The sequence below is a fragment of the Diabrotica virgifera genome, chromosome 8 (genome assembly GCF_917563875.1).
Source record: "Diabrotica virgifera virgifera chromosome 8, PGI_DIABVI_V3a".
NCBI lineage: Eukaryota > Metazoa > Arthropoda > Insecta > Coleoptera > Chrysomelidae > Diabrotica > Diabrotica virgifera.
Genome location: NC_065450.1, coordinates 116,141,058 through 116,165,253, shown reverse-complemented (window position 1 = coordinate 116,165,253; position 24,196 = coordinate 116,141,058). Strand labels below are relative to the sequence as shown.

At 33.2% G+C, this 24,196-nt stretch overlaps 1 protein-coding gene and 1 non-coding gene across 2 annotated transcripts in view; one reads left to right on the top strand and one right to left on the bottom strand.

Moving 5' to 3' along the window:
- LOC126890483 (PDZ domain-containing protein GIPC1-like) overlaps positions 1-24,196 on the bottom strand; it is a 194,233-nt gene that overhangs the window by 103,035 nt on the left and 67,002 nt on the right. The gene's annotated exons all lie outside the window — the stretch shown is intronic.
- Positions 11,769-11,875, top strand: LOC126890823 (U6 spliceosomal RNA). The gene has a single exon (XR_007700476.1). It is a non-coding gene; the product is annotated as a U6 spliceosomal RNA (small nuclear RNA).

Genomic DNA, 24,196 nt, shown 5'->3' with positions numbered 1-24,196 from the left:
GATATTATGTGGTAATTACGGTGATAAATTGGTGCTAGAGATTGTAAAAAATAAAAATAACTACTGTAAAAAAAGGTGCAAAAAAGGTTTGTGTACTACAAAAAAGGTTCTGAGTTTTTCACTTTGAACAGGAACAGTCTGATAAAATAATTATAAAAAGAGGAGTGAGACAAGGCTGTATATTGTCGCCTTTCTTCTTAACTTGTATTCGGAGGAAATATTTAAGGAAGCATTAATGGAGACAACAGAAGGTATTATTGTGAATGGAGTAAACGTAAACAATATTAGATATGCCGACGATACATTAGTGCTTGCTAATTGCGGAGAAAACCTTCGATGAAAAGTAGATGAACCTTTAATGAACAAAATAAAACAGACCTATGATCAGGATTGATTAAAACTGAATGTTAAGAACTAAACACATATACAGGGTGTCCCGAAAAGATTGGTCATAAATTATACCGCACATTCTGGGGTCAAAAATAGTTCGATTGAACCTAACTTACCTTAGCACAAATGTGCTCATAAAAAAAGTAACAGCCCTTTGAAGTTACAAAATGTAAATCTATTTTTTTCAATATATCGAAAAATATTAGAGATTTTTTATTGAAAACGGACATGTATCATTCTTATGTCATAAACGTCTTAAAACAAAATTACAGTGAAATTTGTGCACCCCATAAAAATTTTATGGGGGTTTTGTTCCCTTAAGCCCCCAAACTTTTGTGTACGTTCCAATGAATTCATTATTGTGGTGTCATTAGTTAAACACAACGTTTTTAAAACATTTTTGTCCCTTAGTGTTTTTTCGATAAGCCAGTTTTTATCGAGATGCGGCTTCTTTTTTAATATTATTAACATAAAATTTTTCTGTGGGTTCTGCTTCTTTAAACCCCCCAAACGTTTGTGTACGTTCCAATTAAACTGTTATTGTGTGTAACTATTAAGTCACCTTTTATCGAGATGTGGCTTCTTTTTCAAAATATACCTAAAAATTTAAATTATAAATAAATTTTCAGATTAACAGGTCTCTATAATCGTACTTAACCATATACAAATATGTGGTGGATTCGACAAATATTCAAAATATCTCGATAAACACTGGCTTATCGAAAAAGTAATAAGAGGCAAAAAAGTTTTAGAAACATTGTGTTTAACTAATGGTAACACAATATTAACTTAATTGGAACGTACACAAAAGTTTGGGCGGGTTTAAGGCAACAAAACCCCCATAAATTTTTTATGGGGTGCAAAAATTTCACTTTAATTTTTTTAAGATTCTGCTACCATAATAATGCCACATGTCCATTTTCAATAAAAAATCTCTAAGAGTTTTCGATATATGAAAAAAAAAATCAATTTTTATTTTGTAGCTTCAAAGGGCTGTAACTTTTTTTGTGTGCACTATTGTATATATTAGGTAAGTGAGGTTCAATCAACGTATTTTTTACCCCAGAATCTGTGGTATAATTTATGACCAATATTTTCGGGACACCCTGTATAATAGTTAGCAAACAAAATTATATACAGGATGACGGTATAAAATTCGGAGATGCCAGACTGGACACGTGTATCTCGGCAGTAATATCAATGAGAGTTGCAATCCAACCGCAGAAACTAAAAGCAGAATAGAACAAGCCCGAACTGCTTTTGCAAAAACGAGAAACGTACTTTGTAGTCACGATCTTAGTATTGACCTTCGAGTTCGAATGATATATCGCTATATCTTTCCTATCCTACTGTATGGAGTAGAAGCGTGGACTGTAACTGATGCTATGCTTAAACGCTTGACAGCCTTCGAGATGTAGGTATACAGACGACTAATAAAAATAAGTTGGGTCGACAGAATAATTAGAAATGAGGAGGTCCTGGAATATTTCCGTCACATTATGAGACACACTGTAAAAGGATCTTTTACATTTGATCATTAAGGGAAAGATCCAAGGTAAACGTGGTCCTAATAAAAAAAGAACATAATGACTGAAAAATGTGAAAAATGAAGTCACGATAGCGAATATGGTAGCAAACATGATATCTAACGATCGATAACGGTCATGAAACTAGAAGAAGAAGAAGAGTTTTTCACGAAAAATGCATTGTTTTTTCAAACTCTATGCTAAAACTTTCAATTTTGGCGTTTAACCCCCTCTGCGGCTCAGTGGTAAGAGCGTCTACCTTTGGATCGAAAGGTCCGAATGGTCGTGAGTTCGAATCTCACCAGAGTCAGGAATTTTTCGTTTATTATAAATTAATAGATGAAAATAGTCTCTGTCCTTGTGGGATCGGTACTCACCGGAGGGACCGCAGACGTTCGGATACAATTAGCGTCTCTTTGCAAAGACAATGACGTCGACTTTGCAAAGTAACAAGACACTTACTCAACACACACACTACACATGACACTAGGTACCTAACTGCAAAAATTCACCGTACCTACCATGCCAATAGACATTAGTTGTCGAGGCATTAGCTAAATAAATAAAGAAAAATTTGGCGTTTGACGAAGGAAAACTTTAAATAAGCTATTTCTCTGCTTATATTGAGGCTACAAACACGATAATACATTCACTATTCTTTTTGTTTTTTATGAGCTACATTTCGTTACAATTGTTTTTTATAAAATGCATATTTTTTAAGTAATTCGCCAAAAGCCGCTTAAAAAGTGTTTTTTATGTTAAAAAATTGACATTTTCAATTGACAAAAAATAATCGAAAAGTATTGACTTTCAGAAGAAAATGGACAAAATTAGATAAAAGTTGCTTAAAATTTGTTAATGTATTCATTCCAGGAGGCATATTTACAGAAGCTCCTATACTACGGCACCAGAGTCCAGAGTGCTGAAATCGGTTAGGCTTTGGCCACACGGGCGATTTTTTACGGCACCCATTGGTTTGACTACCTCCTCCAACAATTTTAAAATTGATTCATAAGATGAAATGATTTCATCAAAAATTGGTGGAGGAGGTAGTCAAACCAATGGGCGCCGTAAAAAATCGCCCGTGTAGCCAAAGCGTTTTAGCCTTTGATATACACTATTACGCTACAAACCCTCATTGATTTCGGCACCTATTAAATTATAAGACTATACATATTTTTAACTATTAAATTATGGTGTTTAAATGTTTATTGCAATTAATATTATTGTAAGTATTGTATATTTATATTTCAATTTACTGCTTGAAAAACAGGAATAGAAATGTCTTTATTTCTGAAAAAAATGTCTTTGGCAGAAATAATTAGCCAGACTTGTTTGTGATTGATTGTAGATCCATAGTCATAAATTTCTTATTTCATAACATAAGTACTATCATATTACTTTTATAGATACATAGGTACATTTTGTTGCCTTGCATTCATTTTTTTTGTAGAAATGTCGAAATTTTTAATCGAAATGTCTAAACTGGAATAAAAATAGTACATTGTTTACCGGGTAGGAAAAGCTTAACATTCCTGGACGACTGTGAAGATTGCTAAGTCGAGGCGCAAGCCGAGACTTAGCAACACAGAGTCCAGGAATGTGGCTTTTCCTACGACGTAACAACGTAAACATACTATTTTTCCGCAAATCGTTTAAAATTCGACAGATATTTATTGATTTAAAAAAACGCGATAATTTTATTCCCAAATAAATGGTGCTTTGAAATTCCTAATAAAATTACTTGGGTTACTATGGAAACGTATTGAGGTTGAATTGTCAAACTTGACGCTTATAAATTTAATTGCTGGTGTTCTCGAAAGTAAAATGATAAGTGATGATGAAATTTCCATTCCTGGGACTCCTCCAGAGCTGGTTGAGGCAGTGAATACTGCTTCATTAGAATTATTGCCAAAGAAATCAAGAGAAAAGTACGAAAATGCATACAGACGTTTTATGGATTATCGCATGAGTAAAAATACGAGTTCTTTCTCAGAAAATGTTGTAATGGCATACTTCCTAGACCTTTGTTTAAAGATGAAATCTTCAACATTATGGGCCAATTATTCAATGCTGAAGTCAACCCTTGCACTTAAACACAATGTAGATATATCTACATACTCAAAACTTCGTTCTTTATTGAAACGGCAAGCTCAAGGTTATAGGGCAAAGAAATCTAAGATTTTAACGAAGGAAGAAATTAAAAAATTTATCCAGGAAGCTCCAGATAAAGAAAATTTAATGATTAAGGTAATTTACAAGGTTTTAATAGCAATGTGTTTTCTATCATTTATGTAGAACACTAACAACTGTACGGAAATATCATTTCCTTAGAGTAAGGAAATGACATTTCCTTACAGTAAGGAAGTCCTGACTTTTTCTTCAAGAAATTTTGAAAGGAATGTCAAAATTTCCTGGCGATTTGCGGAAAAGAATGTTTTTATTGACCCTAACCCGAGAAACAAATAAAACAAAAATTATAAAAAATCGCCAATGAATAAAAAAGAAATATGTACATATATTTTTTATATTTATTTATAAGTACAGATATAATTATTAATATAATTACTCGTATAGTGCGTCCATATAAAGTATCGCATAAATTCATTATTAGCTAAATAAACAACATTATTAGAAATTACCGAAACAGGTCGATTTTTGATTTTAATTTATTATTTTTTGGCATATATATTATACTAGTGACGTCATCCGTCTGGAAGTGATGACGTAATCGATGATCTTTTTTAATAAGAATAGGGGTGTGCCAGCTCATTTGAAAGGCAATTTAACTATCTATTCAATAATATAAACATTAACATAATTATTTATAGAGGGTGTCCAAATTTTTTTATATTAAATTGATTGACACAAAAAGACGAATGTGCGTAATTTATTTAATTCAAAATACATTTTACTGCTGTCATAAAACAAAAATAAAATTTTTATTTGACAAATAAACATTGCTTTTCACTTAAATTAAATGTTCAAACTGTCAAGAGGCAGGTGGGTGGCAGCTTAAACATTGAATTTAAGCAAAAAGTAATATTTAAATGAGCAAATAAACATTTAAGTTCTGTTTTCTGGCAGCAGTAAAATGTATTTTGAAATAAATAAACTACGCACAGTCTTCTTTTTGTGTCAATTAATTTAATTAAAAAATTGTTTTTGGACGCCCTGTATAAATAATTATGTTAATGTTTCTATTACTGAATAGAGAATTGAATTATCTTTCAAATGAGCTATCACACGACCCCTATTCTTATTGAAAACATCATCGATTACGTCATCACGTCCAGACGGATGACGTCACTAGTATGATATATATGCCCAAAAATCATAAATTAAAATCAAAAATCGAACTATTTCGGTAATTTCTAATAATGGTAGGGGAGCCCAAGCGGGGATTTTTGCAGTTACTCGAGCGCGTCAGATTATTATATGGGGAGAAACCTGGTACCCTGCAGGGTACACATATACAGAGGGGAGTTCGTTAAGGGGGGCCGAAAAAGAAAAACAATCTATAATTAAAAAAACTCGAAATTGTCAGATAAAGATAAGGTAAGTTAAGTACATGCAAAAGAGTGTATATTTAAAAAATCTGACGATTTGAGCCGGGCGTAAGGAAATGGATGAGTCCCAAAGATTCACAAGAAAAAAGCGAATATTTCGCGAAATTAATGACAAATCAAAAAACTAAAAAATATGTGCTTAATATTTTTTAAAAATCTATCGAATGATACCAAACACGACTTACCACGGAGAAGGGTGGGGGTAAATTTAATATTTTAACTACGAATCCCGCGATATTTCGCGAAATGAACATCAGATCGAAAAACTGTAAAATACACTTATTCAATATTTTTGAAAAATCTATCGAATGGCACCAAACACGACCCCTCCGGAGGTGGGGTGGGGGGTTACTTTAAAATCTTAAATAGGAGCCCCCATTTTTTTATTGCAGATTTGGATTCCTTACGTAAAAATAAGTAACTTTTATTCGAAACATTTTTTCGGATTATGGATAGATGGCGTTATAATCGGAAAAAACGATTATAAAAACGGAAAAACAAGCGCCCACTAAAATGGAAAACTTTACTTAACTTTTTTTAGTTTTAGGACCTACTCTTCACAAACCAATAAGCCCCCATAACGCTCGAGTGACTGCACATCTAGCATACTTTGCTCCCCTACCGTAATGTTGTTTATTTAGCTAATAATGAATTTATGCCTTATATTATGGACGCACTGTGTACGATTAATTATAACTGTACTTATACCTAAATAAATAAATAGAAAAAATATTTATTTGTTTTTTATTCATTCGTTTTATAAGTTTTGTTTTATTTGTTTCTCGGTTTAGGGTCAAAAAACACATTCTTAAGTAGTATGCTAGGTTTATTGCAGTTTCGACATTTCTATTCCTGGTTTTCAAGCAATAAATTGAAATATACAGTATCATAATATTAATTGAAATAAAAACTTAGGCACCATAATTTAATAGATGTCTTATAATTTAATATGTGCCTAAATCAATGAGGGTTTGTAGCGTAATAGCGTATTTCAAAGGCTAACCGATTTCCGCACTCTGGTGCCGTGGCCGTAGTATAGGAGAATTTGTAAATATGCTTCCCAGAGGTATTTTAAGTAAAAAAAATTACCCTCGAAAAGGGGTGGCATCTCCCCTCAAGGGTAAAAGTACCCTGCGGCGGTCAAATTTAAAGTTGAGGGTAAGTCAGGGGCGTCATTTGATAGGGTCAGGGGGGCAATGCACCCCCTTGACCCTGAAAGTGACTGAAATTTACAAAAAATAGATCAATTTTGTATTGTTTGCATATAATGTATTGTATATATAATGTTTGCCCCCCCCCCTAGCAAAAAATGACGCTCCTGGGGTAAGTAGAACTTATAGCCTAATTTTGGTGCAAATCGGTGTAGGCTAACAAAATTATACATTAAAATGTATATGGATTTAATTTAAGCAAGCAGAACCTTTACTCATTATAGGCCAGGTGTTAATTTGATTTTGCTTCATTAGTGAACTTAATATCTCCAATTCAACTTTAAAATGGTTAGCAAATGTTCCAGTTGTAATGATGATCTTCTTGACAAGTTTGTCGCATGTGATAGCTGCCATGTTACTGTGCACCAGTCTGAACACTGTACTGGTTTATGCGCCTCTGAACTACGCGCTGTTGTTATCCAAAAAAGAACCTTAATGTATTTTTGTGCTGATTGTCGTTTATCTTTTAAAAGTGTACCCAAACTTATTAGGGAAATTGACAATTTTAAAAATGAACTTAGTGCTTTGAAACAGGACATGTTAAAACTTAAGGCTGAAAAAGGTGCTAATTCATTTTCTGTTGATGATGTGGTAAACGAGCTTCATGAACGGGAAAAAAGATCTAAAAACATCCTCATTTTTAATCTTCCTGAATTAAGTAACACTTCTGAAGATGCTTCTCAAGTAAAATCTATTTTATCAAAGGCCCATGCCTCCATCAACACAAATGAAGTCAAAATCTTACGCTTTGGAAATGTGAACAAGAATGGACATCGTCCCATTAAAGTAATTTTTTCTTCAGCAAGTGATGCTCTTCATGTTATTAAAAACAAACAAACAGTTAGTCGTGAAAAAAAGATATATTTTATTTTAGATCAAACCCCTAACCAAAGAAAGCTTTTAGATAGTCTTAGGTCCGAGCTTTCAGAGAGACAAAATGCTGGAGAGGTTAATCTCACGATTAAGTATTTCAATAACATACCTAAAATCATTCAAAAAAACCTTTAAACTCTACTGACTTGGGCAAGTTTACAGTCTATTACCAAAATGTCCGGGGTCTCAGAACAAAACTTACTGAATTAAGCCTCAATGTTTTTAATTGTACCTATGATATTATCATTCTTACAGAAACTTGGCTCAATAGTGACATTGCTGATGCTGAAATTGGTCTTGTCAATTACAATATCTATAGACAGGATCGTACACCTGCCTCTAGTTCATCTCTTAGAGGGGGTGGAGTATTAATAGCTATTTTAAAGAAATATTCATCATTACGAATCCAATCTGATCCTTCTATTGAACAGCTGTTTGTACGGTTCCACGGCAAACTTATTCTGGGAGCTCTATACATTCCACCTCAATCTCCAGCCTACACCTATCAAGTTCATGCTGACCAACTGATGCTTCTAAGTGAACAGTTTTCATCCCTGAAATTTCACTTATTTGGTGACTATAATCTCCCCTCAGCTAGGTGGAGAGTTGAAGATTATTGCTCTTCTGCAACCTCACAAACTTCATCACCTCTAGCTGTAGTTGATGCCATTGAGGTTGTTTCAAATATGTGTGCTTATCATAATCTTTTTCAATGTAACTTTATATTTAATAGCAGGGGTGTTATTCTGGATCTTATCCTGGCCCCAGAAGAGCTTGTTATTTCTGAAGCTGACGATGCTCTGGTTTCACCTGACTCTCATCATCCTCCTCTGTTAACATCATTGCAGCTTAATGTTTTTGATAGGTCAATTTCTGGTAACGAATATTATTATGATTTCCGTAATGCAAACTTTCCAGCAATTCACCAATGTCTAGAATATATAGAATGGGATAACCTGTTTCGTGGTAGAGATCTTTCCGACATGATCGCTATGTTTTATGACATTATTTACTCTCTCATTGAACATTTCACTCCAGTTAAATATTTTAGTACTAAGAAATTTCCTTGTTGGTATTCTTCTGAGCTTAAGCAATTGTTAAAGGAAAAAATAAAAGCTCATAAAATTTATAAAACCTTAAAGACTCCTGAAAGCTATGCTGATTTTTGTCATCTGAGAACAAATTGTAAAAATCTATCTAAATGCTGTAATGACAATTACATACGTTTCACCGAATTTTCTATACAAAATAACGCAAGGCATTTTTGGAAATTTGTAGGTAGCAAGCGTGAAAACAATTGTATACCTGACTCAATGACCCTGAATGACTCTGTAGCTTCATGTGGCAATGATATTGCCAACTTATTTGCAGATCACTTTTCATCAGTTTATAGTGATATTACTTTAAATTGCAATGTTGACCATATTCAGTCTCAACTCAATATCTCATCATATCGTATCCAGATTTCCAAAATTTACGAAAAGCTTTCATCATTAAGTGTCAACAAGGGTCCTGGGCCTGATGGTATACCACCTAATTTTCTTAAGGAATTCAGTTTTGTACTATCGCGACCTTTGTTTCATATATTTAATAAATCTTTGGATGTAGGTCAGTTTCCAGACTTTTGGAAACTTTCTTATGTCACACCAATATATAAATCTGGTAATAAATCTAATATTAGTAATTACCGCCCTATATCTATTCTTAGTGTTATACCAAAGGTGTTTGAGAGTATTATAACTGATTTCCTCACCTTCGATAGCTCCGGGATCCTAAACTCTCAGCAATTTGGTTTTACTACAGGTAAGTCTGCTGAACTGAGTTTGTTGACCTATGTTGATTTTCTGTCTGAAGCCTTGGAGGAGGGACTTCAAGTTGATTCAATTTATACTGACTTTTCCAAGGCCTTTGACAGAGTAAATCATGAACTCCTGATTCAAAAGCTTAGCTCCTATGGCATAAGTGGACCTTTGTTGCAGTGGTTACAGAGTTATTTAACCGAAAGATTTCAACAAGTTCGAGTAAACCACTTTTACTCACAAACCTTTCCAGTTAAGTCAGGTGTACCACAGGGGTCCCATTTGGGTCCATTACTCTTTAATATATTTATTAATGATATTACCAACTGTTTTCACGATTGTAACGCCTTGCTATTTGCTGATGACTTGAAGTGCTTTAAAGTTATAAAAAATCATTATGATGCTGCCATATTGCAATCAGAACTGAATAACCTCTCTGCATGGTGTTCACTTAACGGTATGAACCTTAGTTCAATCAAATGTCATGTAATTAACTTTAACCGTACTCACCACCCAATATTATCAAACTATTACATTGATGGCCAATTGCTCAACACTGTTAATAGAATCAAGGACTTGGGGATTACACTGGAAAACTCTCTTTGTTTCAATACTCACATCATCAATGTCATTCAAACATCTATGAAAATGCTGGGTTTTGTAAAAAGAACAACTCGTGATTTTACAAACATATCCAGTATTAGAGTTCTTTACTTCTCTTTGGTCAGGTCTCACCTTGAGTATTGTTCTTCAGTGTGGTCCCCACACTACTTGGTCTACATTAGGAAACTTGAACAAGTCCAAAATAGTTTCTTCCGTTACATTGCTTTTAAGCTTCATACCTATCAAGATTACGCTGTATGGCAGCATCAACTGCAGGTCCCTTCTCTTGCAAGCAGGAGAAAACAAAGGGACCTTTTGCTATTATTCAAGATCTTAAATGGTATATGCAGTTGTTCTCAACTACTTAATAAGATCGCACTGTTTGTACCACCTCGCACCACTAGACAAGTGCGAACATTTTATGTACCATTCCACAGGTTTAATTATTCACTTTTTTCATTCGTACCCAGAGTCTTGAATTTAGCAAACTCCCTTTGCAATTTACAACTGTTCGACAACTCCATCAGTCGTTTTAAAAGAAATTTAGATGGGATCAATATTTGAGTGAAGCGTCTGTAATTTGTTAACTTGGTTTTGTAATTTGTTAACTTGGTTTTATGATATTATTTCATAGTACATATTTACTTCTAATATTATATTTATATTTCTGTATGTCTGTTTTTTATATTATATTATGTTATTGTTTTTTTTTTCTGTACACTATGTATTTTTGTAGAATTGGGCTTGCCCGTAAAATAAATAAATAAAAAATGATCATTGACCGAACTAAAATCTCAACAAAATCAACAGGTGTTGATTCAAAAAGGAAATTATCTAGTTTCTATGACAACGCCATCGGTGCAAACAATTAGGTAATGTCAACAGCTGTAACGGTATGTAAATTTAACAGCGTTGGTGGATTAAGCTTAGTTTTACGAGGTGTTAATATTACGAGGAGAAATTTTTATTACAAAAGTATATTGAGATTGAAATGAACTGATTTTACTGTTTTGTATAATTTTCACAAAATAAAGAGAAGACGAGCAAAAACGTAATTGCTGATTTATGTTAGGACAGGACGTGTATGATACGGGCCGTGGAACAACCGGGCTCCGCACGTTATTTTGATATTTGATTGCCACGAGTGTCGCATCCGGCTTATGCGCCGCGGGTTCTTTTTATATTAATTGTATTTGCGAGTGTCTTGAGTGCGTTTAAAAATGAATTTTACAAACATGCCAATTACTAGCGATAGATGTAGCTTTGATAGAAGATAAAGAAGGAAAAGTCGATGGGCAGTCCACGCAGTATGAATATTATAAATATTTAGAGTACTTCCTCACACACTCAAATAAATGTTCGTCATTCATTGTAGAATGTCACTTCTTCTTGTTTAGCAGCCTCTTGTGGTCTAGTTCTGGACATATGCTTCAGCTTGTATCTTCCATATTCGCCTGTCTTCAACTATCTGGTGCCAGTTTCTCCCTGCCTTTTCTTTATTATCGTCGATCCATTTTTTGCGATCTTCCTACGCTTCGTTTATGTGCACTTGGTTTCCATTGTATTATTCTCTTCGTCCACTTCGCCTTCTTTTGCTACATGTCCTGCCCATTTTCCGTTAGAATTTGCGATAGCTTCGATAATATCTTTTCTTCTTAATAAATCTCTCAATATCACTTCGAGTTGTTCTAAGTCTATTGAGAGATTGATTAGTACCTAAGTGTCATGGTCTTCATTCAATATTTATGACAGGTACGATACACGTGTCAAAACTTAAATTAACTGAGATTTTTGGATGTACTCGCTTCGGCGGTACATATACTAAAATTGGAACGATACAGAGAAGATTAGCATGGCCCCTGCGCAAGGATGACACGCAAAATCGTGAAGCGTTCCACATTTTTGGAAAACACATTACACTGGCTTGCAGAACATGACTTGTCCTTATCCAAAGACAAATGTGAAGCTGTATGGTTCACAAAGGGTAGGCGAAGAGATAATCCAATAGAAATCAAAATCAACAACACAGCCATTCCTCTAAAAAATGAAGTGAAATTTCTAGGCATAATTTTTCATAAGCATCTATCATGGGACTTACATGTTGACAATATTATACTCAAGGCAAAGAAAAATATTAACATCCTACGTGCAATATGTAGAGTCTGGTGGGGAGCTGACCCACGAACACTCCTAATGGTTTTTAATGCCTTGATCAGATCTCACCTCGATTATGGTTCCTTCCTATTCAACCCAATATCACAAAAATGCAACAACAAACTCAATGCAGTATTTTTTGAGGGACTTAAGATATGTTTGGGGTGCATGAAGTCTACACCAAATTTGGCAATCTTGGCAGAGTCTGCCCAAATGGACCTAGAACATAGAAGATTATTGTTAGCCTCTAAATTTTTAAGTAAAATCATCATTATTGAGAATCATCCCATAATATTACTTCTAATTGAAATACGTAAAAGACTTATAAACAAACCTAATTTTTATACAAGGCACAATGTACCATACTTGGTTTCGGCATTAGAATATTTTTTTCCATATTTTAAAAAAATATACAAAAGCCCAAATTTTCCATGCTATGAATTAGACTATGATACACTAATGAATCCACTTCCAATTCTAAATTGTAATATCAAAAAATATGACCCGATGATTAAAGAAAAATTCCTTATGACTACTGAACAATATGGGAAAGACCATACCTTTATATATACTGATGCCTCAAAAAACAAAGAAAGGGTAGGTTTTGGGATATGCATCCCGAGTATTGAATATAATTTCTCCTCAAGACTTCCCGGAGCTCTAAACATAAGCAAAGCAGAGAGTATAGCAATACATCAAGCGGTGGAAGTCGCAACTACAAAACATCTAAAGAAAGCTATAATATTTTCTGATTCGCTCAATGCAATAACCAATATTAAAACATGTAACATATCTGCTTCAGCAGATATAAGGGCCCTAAAGACAAAGAAACTTATATCTTCAGCCAATGAGAATGGTACCAAAATTCTCCTTTCCTGGATACCTGGACACTCTAATATATTTGGTAACACCCAGGCTGACATACTGGCAAAAATAGGAAGAGACCTGAATGTACCCATGGAAGTACAACTGAATTCCCAGGATGCCCTATCAGTCATCAGAGGAAAAATTACAAAAGAGTACCAAGAAAAATGGAAATCTTTAGTCCAGAAGACGACTTCGCAATACAAAACAATTCAAGACTTCTTTCCTACAAAACCTTGGTATTCAAATTTTCCATATAGAAATAGAAGACACACTACCACCATAATTAGAATGCGCACAGGAAATTGTTTAACAAAACAACATCTGTATAAAATGAATATAAAAGATAATCCTTTTTGTGAATGTGGTCATCTCGAGGATCTAAACCACATCTTTTTTGAATGCCCGATTAATGTGATTCCTAATTTTGATATATACACAAAATTTATTTCCATGAACTTCAAAACACCGCTCTCTATATACAATATTCTAAGTTCCTTAACGGAAGAATCAGTCAATGTAATTATGCGTTTTCTTGCAATTAACCAAATAAGCTTATAAACTGCAATGCGTTTTCTAGCAATTAACAAAATAAGCTTACAAATTGCAAGGCTCAACTGTTTATATGTATGCGTGTTATATTATGTTGCTATTTATCATTTAATTTATGTTTTAATTTTTAATCAAACTTAACCTGACCCAATTAATCTCATTTAATTATAATCATCACACCTCATCAAAAGCTTCCTTACAAAAACATAGTCAGCGATTTTGGTATGGCTTAGAGCCAGACTACGTCAAGATCGCTTATAAATCGTGCTGGTAATCGCCTTACAGCGAAACCAAAAACAAAAAAGAAGAAGAAGAAGAAGATTTTTGGATCGCTTAATATTTTTTTCGGATATTTTAGAATGTAACTAAAGTCGAACCCGCTTATTAGAATACCGCTTATAAGAATATCCCGGTTTGAGGAATAGAAATTTGATGCCCCGAAACCTTTTCACCAGCCACTAACGATCGGTTATTAGAATATCCCTGTTATAGGAATACTTTTGCTTGTCACGAATGCTATTCCAATAAGCGGGTTCGACTGTATAACATAAAATTTTTTAAACACACTGACAAGCTGGACCGGTCAAAAACACTTAAAATACAATAGTTCCACGTGAATGGCACGTTGCGACCGCCGAAACGTAGTTTGTTAAAATGGAGTGGGGAGGACACGGGACGGGTAAGGGATCGTGAGTATCGTCACCCACGGGGGAAGCCCGGCATGTATACGGTGCCCGTCCCGTTGTACTATGAACTACCCAATGTTTTTCATATTTACGATTATTCAACGTATTCCCCAAGACAACCGTTTCGTACACGGCCGACGGCCGGTCCTAACATAAATAAGCGTTAACCCGTGGACCCTTATTTTCACGGATTATTTCTACGTGAACACACCACAAGAACGCGAACAAGTGACAGCTTATTTATACGGACAGTTTAGCATAGCCACCATGTAGGGTCAAAAGTTTCATTGGTTTATTAAAAATTACAAAAATGGTGCCTTATTTGTTTCAAAGATATTTAGTTGGTTCCATACGTTATCCCAACTCTGTATAATATAAAATGCTTTAATAGTCAAGAGAAATAAGATTTTCTCAGGACACTCAAATATCCAGGCAGCTCACTACTTTTTTAGTTATTGTAGACCTATAGGAAGAAAACCGACCTATTTCCTGCCTAGAGTTCGCGTCCGTTTTTAGTTATTAACAATTAAGTGCAAAAACGCGGTTTTTTTGATTTTTTGCACTTCGTTGAAAGATAAATAGTTGATATAAAAATAGAAAATTTGATTTTTTAGAACATTGAAAAAACTTCAAAACACCGATTTTTGAATGTTAAATGTCAATTTGTTGCTTAGCAAATTGCAAAATAAATGAAAATCGATTTTCGTTAATAGCTTTAAGTAAATTTAACTTAGAATTTTAGGGCTTCACCCTAAGTTGGGTATTATGGTACTTAACAAACACTCAAAATTTGAGACCGATCCATTTATTAGTTTAAAAGTAATTCTATTTGTTTATCCCAGAGACCTTTAATTTGCAATAACATAAGACAGAAAATAATAAATATAGGGCAATTCTGCGTATGCCAAATAAAAGTAGAAGAGTGATAGGATTAAAATGTATTAAAATGTAAAAAAAGATAAAAAAATGAATTAATATAGTCAAAAATCCCAATGCCAAATTTTTGAAATTTTATATTTTATAAACATTTAAAATAACTTTAAAAATATTGTCCGTAGAAAATAGTTATTTATGAAACAGTGCGTGAAGTATGCTTTTTGCGAACGCACGCGATTTTTAGAGCACGAGCGACAACGGAGTGAGTGCTATAAATCGCGTAAGTTCGCAAAAAGTACTTCACGCACAGTTTCATACAATATTTTATCTACGATAAACAAATAAAAAAAGCTGTAAGTCTTCGTCACTGGAATTCATTTCTATTCTAAAATTTTTAGAACTTTGACATTTAAAAATTCTAAATACTTTCAAACCACAAAACTGTCAAAACTTTTGTTGTAATTCATTGCTCATATTGTCATCACCATGACAACGCGAAAGTTAAGGATTGTTACCATGACAATTCGAAAGTTACAAACAGTGCGAAAAAGTAAATCCCATTTAAAATACATTGTTACTTCACTCACACTTTAAATCCTTCACTCACTGCTATCTATAATGACACTTTTCACAAACTAAAAACTTATAGGTACATAATATGACATAGAGTAGATAATAGTTATTTATGAAACAGTTTGTGAAGTATGCTTTTTGCGAACGCACGCGATTTTTAGAGCACGAGCGACAACGGAGCGAGTGCTATACATCGCGTAAGTTCGCAAAAAGTACTTCACGCACAGTTTCATACAATATTTTATCTACGATAAACAAATTAAAAAACTGCAACTCTTCGTCACTGGAATTCATTTCTATTCTACAATTTTTAGAACTTTGACATTTAAAAATCGTAACTACTTTCAAACTACAAAACTGTCAAAAATTTTGTTGTAAGTCATTGCTCATATTGTCATCACCATGACAACGCGAAAGTTAAGGATACTTTTTGATTATTATAAACATGGCAATAATTAAAAGTCACATTCTAATGTTTTGAAGTTCTCTTACGTCAAAAATTTTGACCTACGTAATATCGCTTTTGTAGTAAAAATACTATATATGAAAGTGTGCCAAAAAACCCATTGAAAGTGTGCGAAAAAGTAAATCCCATTTAAAATACATTGTTACTTCACGCACACTTTAAACCCTTCACGCACTGTTATCTATATTGACAGAGTAGATAAAATATTTTTATACATTAGAAAAGCTAGTATTTTAACACAAATTCTCATATAAACAAATTTAGCCTGGGTTCATTTGGGACAAAGTTAGCGTGTTTTTTTAACTCGCAGCTAATTTGTTTATAATAATTAAGGAATCTCATTGATACGAGTACAATTTTAAAGAATGGAATTTGCATTTTTTTGTTAAAAAAAATTGTACAAACATTGTACCTTCATAGCACCCTTTTCAAAAATGTAGTTCAAACGGTTACTAGGGAGAACCTGCAAATCCATCGAGTTAAAATACCGAAAAAGCAATTTCAAACTAATATAATTTCTGCATCTCCGGATCAACTCCATGAATTTTGATATTTCTTTTTTTTTTAATTTGCATGTAATTTCTACGTACATTACAAATATGCAATTTGTTTATAAATTTATTAATTAATTAACAGTCGAAGTTGTTTAAACAATTCTTGAGAAAATAATTTTTTTCCAAAATTCTATTTTTTAAATCTTAGTATCGTTATATCATTAATGATCATAGAAAAAGTATGATACTTTAATAAATAAATTATTTTTATCAGATAATTAGGTATTGAAGATAATTTATTTGTATAAAATATACCTTGACTTTTTCTGTGATTAGTAATGACAATGACAGTATGATTACATGAAAACATGGATTTTTGGGAAAAATTATTTTTTAAAAAATTGTTTAAACAAATTAGACTGTCTATTAATTAATACATGTCTAGACAAATTGCATATTTGTAATGTACACAAAAATTATATACAAAAATTAAAAAAAAAAAGTCATAATCCATTGAGTAGATCCCGAGATATAAAAAATAATAGTAGTTTTAGTTTTTGAACTTATGCATTTGTCGGCTCCCAGCTCCCTCTTCACTTACCACGACAAGTCACCATTTGAACTAAACTTTTAAAAAATTGTGTAAAATACCAGCTTTTCGAATATGTAAAATGACTTTTTCTGCCGGCAATATTTTTAAAGTTATTATAAATATTTATTAAATATAAAATTTCAAAAATTTGGCATTAGGATTTTTGACTATATTAAATAACTTTTTTATCTTTTTTTAATACATTTTGATAGTATTACTTTTTTACTTTCATTTAGCATACGCAGAATTACCCTATCTTCATAATTTTTTTTCTTATGTTATTGCAAAATAAAGGTCCTTGGGAAAACCAAATAGAATAACTTTTAAACTAATAAATGGATCGTTCTCAAATTTTGAGGATTTGTTAAGTATCCCAATACCCAACTTTTGTTGAAACACTAAAGGTCTAAGATAGTTTTTGTAAAAGTTATTATCAAATAACGATTTTCACTTATTTTGCAGATGCGAATCAACAAATTAACTTTTTAACTATTAAAAATCGGAATTTAGAAGTTTTTTCAATGTTCTAAAACATTACATTTTGTAATTTTGTCAACTATTTATTTGAATGGGGTGCAAAAAATCAAAAAAATCGCGTTTTTGCACTAAATTGTTAATTAAAAAACGGACGGGAACTCTAGGCAGGAAACAGGTAGGTTTTCTTCCTATAGGTCTACAATAACTAAAAAAGTAGTCAGCTACCTGGATATTTGAGTGTCCCGAATATGGTCTATTTCTATATAGCTTATTTCCCTGGAGAAATGCAGAATAAAACAGATACACAAAATAAAAATTTCGGTAATTAATATAGTACTTTATGAGATGATAATCGTTATATATGCATGTTTAATACGGTTGCTTATCATTATATTTGATATTTTATTATACGTATTTTCTAAGTTACCTACTTATATATTATTACAATTTTCAGTCTAAGAAAAACCCCATGGTGTATACTAACCATAATTTATTACATATAAGGAGATACATGCATTATGAACCTTCGGAGTACGAAGACTGGGTCAAGCGTGACCCGAAATTCACTTATTTCTTAATATTTTATGAAATAATTTTTTTACAAATCCGATTGATCGCAAGTTCTCCTTATTTGTTTCAGTCTATTTTTTCGTATATAATTCGTGAATATGCAAATTACAGTTTTTCCTCTACGTAACATCTATGATGCCGGGTCAGTCCTGACCCGGTCTTCGGATTTCGAAAAATATTTTTAATATGTTTGTAGGTACACGTAAATCGCAGCCGTCTCTGTTTACGGGTATACGTATTCAAATATATGGCCGGAGCGAATTTACCTATGCCCGTTTTCTGTAAGGTATTAAAATCTGGCCGCCGGAGCGAACTAGTGTATACCCATGGGAAACCATCTTAAAAAATTTAAATACAATAATTTAGGATTGTAATGGTTATGTTTGTTTGTTTTTTGTTGAATTAAAGATACTGTTTATTAATACTGACTATTTAAAACATCCTTATAAATAAAATGAGAATGGGTCACGCTTGACCCATCTTCGTAATCTAAGTAAGTCAAATAATCTCCGTACTCCGAAGGTTAAGCACAGTTAAGAGCCCGAATAATAAATAACTGGCATTAAATTAATTAGTAAATTTAATAAATATCTTGTGTAGTATATGCCATCATCATTTTGCGATAAAACAATAATTACAGGAACGAGAATGCATATTACGTGTTAAAAACAACGTTGCTGTAAAAATTACAAAGTATAATATTAAAATATTTATTATTATCGTCATTCTCTTTGCTTTTATACCTATGCGAGGTAGGCTTCCTTAATTAGATTTGTCCATAAGTTTTTATCGTCGGTCATATATATATAATCAAATTCCCTTCTACCTATTGGTGTCGGGATTACAATAATAACTTAGATAATAACTTAGATATTGTGTACAAATTTACGCCACTGACTTCTATTTTGTGCCAATACTTTTGCTTCTTTCCAGGATTTGCCTCTCTTTTGTAGAACTTTTCCAATAGCTTGGTCCCATGTTTCTCTTGGTCTTCCTCTCTTCCTCTTGATATTTACTTTCGCTTCTCATTTTTACCGGTCTTCTATCGTCTAGTCTTTGTAAATGTCCCCACCAGCTGATTTGTCTTTTTTCTATGAATTCTAAGATTGATTCGACCTCCAGATCCTCCCTTATCTGCTCATTTCTTACCCTGTTAAGTCTTGTGACTCCTCTCGCTCTTCTTAGGTACTTCATTTCCGTTGCTTGTATTCTGCTCTTCTGCCTCTCTGATAATGTCCACGATTCACAACCGAAGGTGAGTATGGGTCTATATATTGCCTTAAATACTTTCATTTTTGTACTTTGCGCTATTTCCTTTTTTCCTATAAAAGTTGTGTTTATTGAATAATATGAATTTATTGCTTTCTCTATACGTTTATCGATTTCTAAACCTTGTTGACCTGAATCTTCAATTTTTACACCCAGGTATTCGAAGCATTCAACTTGTTGTATATGTATACCATTGATCTGTATACTCACGTTTTCTTTAGTTTCTGCTACTACCATCACTTCTGTTTTTGTTAGGTTTAGTTTCATGCCACTTTCTTCTAATATTTCACTCCACGTTTGTTAGTTTTCTTGTAGGTCCTTTTCTTTTGCTGCTATTATAACGATGTCATCTGCAAAAGCACATTCTGATATTTCGATCGGTTGTAAGTTTTTGTATCCTACAAATAGGTGTTTTGTTCTCTGACTACATTTTTTAATTATTTCGTCCATAAACAACGTAAACAATGTTGGACTTAGTCCTCCTCCCTGTCTTAGACCATCTTTTGTTATAAAATTTTCTGACTTGAGGTTTCTAGTTATAACACAATTCATCGTATTTTTATATAGACATTCAATATTTTTCCTTAGTTTGGTTTCTATTCCTCTTTGTTCCAAGAGCGACCATACTTTTTGCCGAGGAACAAGATCAAACGCTTTTTGTAAGTCGATAAACGCAAAATATGCTTTTCCTCTTCTGTGTTTCGTTTTCTCAATGATCTGTTTAATAGTGAAGATGTGATCTTGCACACTTCTTCCTTTTCTAAAGCCACTTTGAGTTTCTGCTAATGTTGTATCGATTATCTTTGTCAGCTTTTCTTGTAATATTTGTTCGTACAGTTTCATCGCCGAGCATAAGAGCATTATGCCTCTATAGTTTTTGCATTCTTTTTTATCTCCAGATTTAAATATGGGTAGTATCAACGAGATCTTCCATTCTTCTGGTATTCTTTCAGCTTTCCATATCTTGTTTATTAATTGTAATAATATGTGTTGTCCTTGTACTCTCATATATTTGAGCATCTCAGTTGTTATTTTATCATGCTCTGGTGACTTTCCATTTTTCATTTTTGCCAATCCTTGTGTAAATTCTTCCCATGTTATTGCAGCGTCTTGCGTTTCTTCTATGGTTTCTCCGGTATTTGTCACCTTAATGGTATAATGTGGTGTTTCGTTTTCAGTTGATAATAGTTCTTGAAAATACCTTTTCCATCTTTCCATTATTTCTTCTTCCTGTGTCAAAATGTTTCCTGTTTCGTCTCTAATTGTCAATTGAATTGTATTTTCCCCTTCTTAACGTTTTCATGGTCTTAAAAAACAGCTTTTGGTTACTTTTACTATCTGATTCTAGTTTTTCCCCGAATTTTTTCCAACTTTCTTCTTTTGCATCTTTTATCACATTTTTTACTATTTTTCGTTATTCTTTATATTTTTCATACGTTTCAGTTGTTTTGTTTGATAGGTATATTTTCCATCTTCTTTTCTTTTCCTTTGTTTCTGATTTAATTTGTTCATTCCACCATGATGTCTGTTTCCTGTTGCTAGTTGTTCTACTTACGCCGCAGGCCTCCTTGGTTGCCTCAATAATAATTTCTTTTATACTATTCCATAACTGATCCACATCTGCATATCTCATTATTAATAGCCTTTTTTCAATTTCTCGATTTATTATTTCTTCATATTTGGTTCTCACATTTTCTTCTGTCAACTTGTAAGATCTTATTGATTCAAATTCTACTTTTCTTTCTTTATTTATTTTCTGCTCCTCGTTCTTCATAATTTGGTGTTTAATTTTTGTTACCCTGTAATGTTTGTCGGTAATGTTTGCCCTATAGTCTTTTTCCACTATTACATAATCGTTGTGTAGTATATGCTATCATCACTTTGCGATAAAACAATAATTACAGGAACGAGAATGCATATTACGTGATAAAAACAACGTTGCTGTAAAAATTAAAAGTATAATATTAAAATATTTATCATTATCGTCATTCTCTTTGCTTTTATCCCTATGCGACGTAGGCTTCCTTAATTAGATTTCTCCATAAGTTTTTATTGTCGGTCATACCAACATCAATTCTGTATCAATAAGTACTGTCTAAGCGCTTCTCTCCAAGTCTTTTTTGGCCTTCCTCTTCTACACCTTCCTTCTACTTCTTCTTCAAGTTCCGCTCCTATCAGAGATTGAAAATCATTCTGACAATAATAATTATACTTTTGTTGGTTACGCTATTGAATAATTCAATTGGACTGCATCCAAAACCATTTACGGAAATTGCTTAGCCACGAGATTTTACGTCTTAATATTCCCTGCATATATTCCTTAATAACACAGAAAATTAATTACATCTGAGAAAAAAATTACTCCAAAGATGAAGAGAATGCTTTGAAGCAATATATACCAAACATGAGAGAACCCCAGAATTGGATGATAAAATTGAAATACAAGAATTAAAGGTTAATACTGGGAAAATTACAAGAGAAGAAATTGCTAACAAACAAATTATTAAAGAATGGCAAATCCGCAGGTACAGAAAAATCCATAATGCTACATAAACTTCTGAATAAAATATGGACCAACGAAGAACTACCAAAAGAATGGAAAGAGAGACTGATAATAAAAATACCAAAGAAGGGAGATCTGAGCAACTGTAAAAATTGGCGTGCAATAACACTATTAAGCACCACATCCAAGGTGCTATCAAAAATTCTGCTCAAAAGAATGAAAGAAGAATTTGACTGAGGAGTAACCAAGTAGGCTTTCATGTTAAACGCTCCACTATAGATCACATATGCACTATTAAAAATCAGCCCCGAACAAGCTAATTAATGGCAGAAAGATATAAATGTAAGTTTTATTGACTTTGAAAAGTCTTTCGACTGACTCAATAGGGAACAAATTTGGAAAATTTTAAGACAGTATGGACTACCAATAAAGATTATTTATCTAATCAAACTAAAAAATAAATAACCATTTTCAAAAATGAATAACCATTTTTAATTACGTTGCAACACGAAACTACAGAGAAGGTTCCATTGTTTTCAGTCTGGTGGGATGTAGAGTAATATTTTGGTATTATTTTATGTGCTATTAGATTGAAAACTTAGTCTTTTGCTAGCAGTTGCCGCAAGCCATCCCTGCCATTTCGTTCCTTGCAAACAATAACTGCACGCCGGGGTTTTTTCTGGTTGGGTCAGAGAGAGCAGCATATGTGCCTCCTGATGAAAGACTAATAAGTTTCGAAACCGGTAGAGGTGCTTGCTGCACTCTCTGATTGAACTAGAATATGGTGCGGCTGTTGCAACGAAATTGAAAATGGTTATTCATTTTTGATTTACATGTTTACTCTAATTGGAGTATGAAGGGAACCATTCTCGTTGGACCTTTACCGCGCTGAGCTGATGGGACGTGAATTATAAATTGTGAAATTCCCTCATTTTCTTTAGTCTCAGCATCCGTTATGGCTTGCAAATTTTAGAAGCCTCGGAGGTGTAACCAGAGAAGATTCCCATTGTTTTCAGTCTGGTGGGATGTAGAGTAATATTTTGGTATTCTTTTATGTGCTATTAGATTGAAAACTTAGTTTTTTGCTAGCAGTTGCCTCTAGGGCATGACTGCCATTTTGTTCGTTGCAATCCGTAACTGCACGCCGGGGTTTGTCCTGGTTGGTTTAGAGAGAGCAACATATGTGCCTCCTGATGAGAGAGTAATAAGTTTCGAAACCGGTAGAGGTGCTTGCTGCACTCTCTGATTGAACTAGAATATGGTGCGGTTGTAGTTTCGTGTTGCAACGAAATTGAACATGGTTATTTATTTTTGATTTACATGTTTACTCTGATTGGAGTATGAAGGGAACCATTCTCGTTGGAACTTTACCGCGCTGAGCAGATGGGACGTGAATTATAAATTGTGAAATTTCCTCATCTTCTTTAGTCTCAGCATCCGTTATGTCTTGCAAATTTTAGAAGCATCGGAGGTGTAACCAGAGAAGGTTCCCATTGTTTTTAGTCTGGTGGGATGTAAAGTAATTAGACGAGCGGCACCCCCCAAAAAAACGCTTATTTCTCGAGATACTGACCACGAAGAGGTGAATGGCCAATTTTAGTCATACTGTATGTTTTTGATGGGGTTGAAAACGAAAATGAGGTTTATTTTGAATTTTATGTGGAGGAACATGGTCAAAATCGCAATTTTACCCTAAAAATAAGAAAAAATGAAATCACGTCTTTTTGCGTTTACCTCGCTACTTCCATTTTAATATTTTTCTCTGAACTTTTCGCAGTACATAGTTCTAGTTACTATTTTTCGAGATACTCTCCATGGGTGGTGAATGACTAATTTTAGTCTTACATTATGTTTTTGGCGGTGTTGAAAACGTAAATGAAATTTATTTTAAATTTTAGGTGGGGGAATATTGTCAAAATCGTAATTTTGCCGTAAAAACAAAAAAAAATCACATTTTCTTGCGTTTAGCTCGCTACAACTCTGTTTCATTTTAATATTATTTTCTAAACATTATACACTCTATGTTGCTTACCTTTCTAGAGACAATGGTGCCTGTTTTAAGCTTTTAGTCTTATTATAATAAAAGTTATGAAGTTTATAAAGTAAAAGATGCATATACGTGAATTGCAAAGTTTAATCGCAAAAGTTG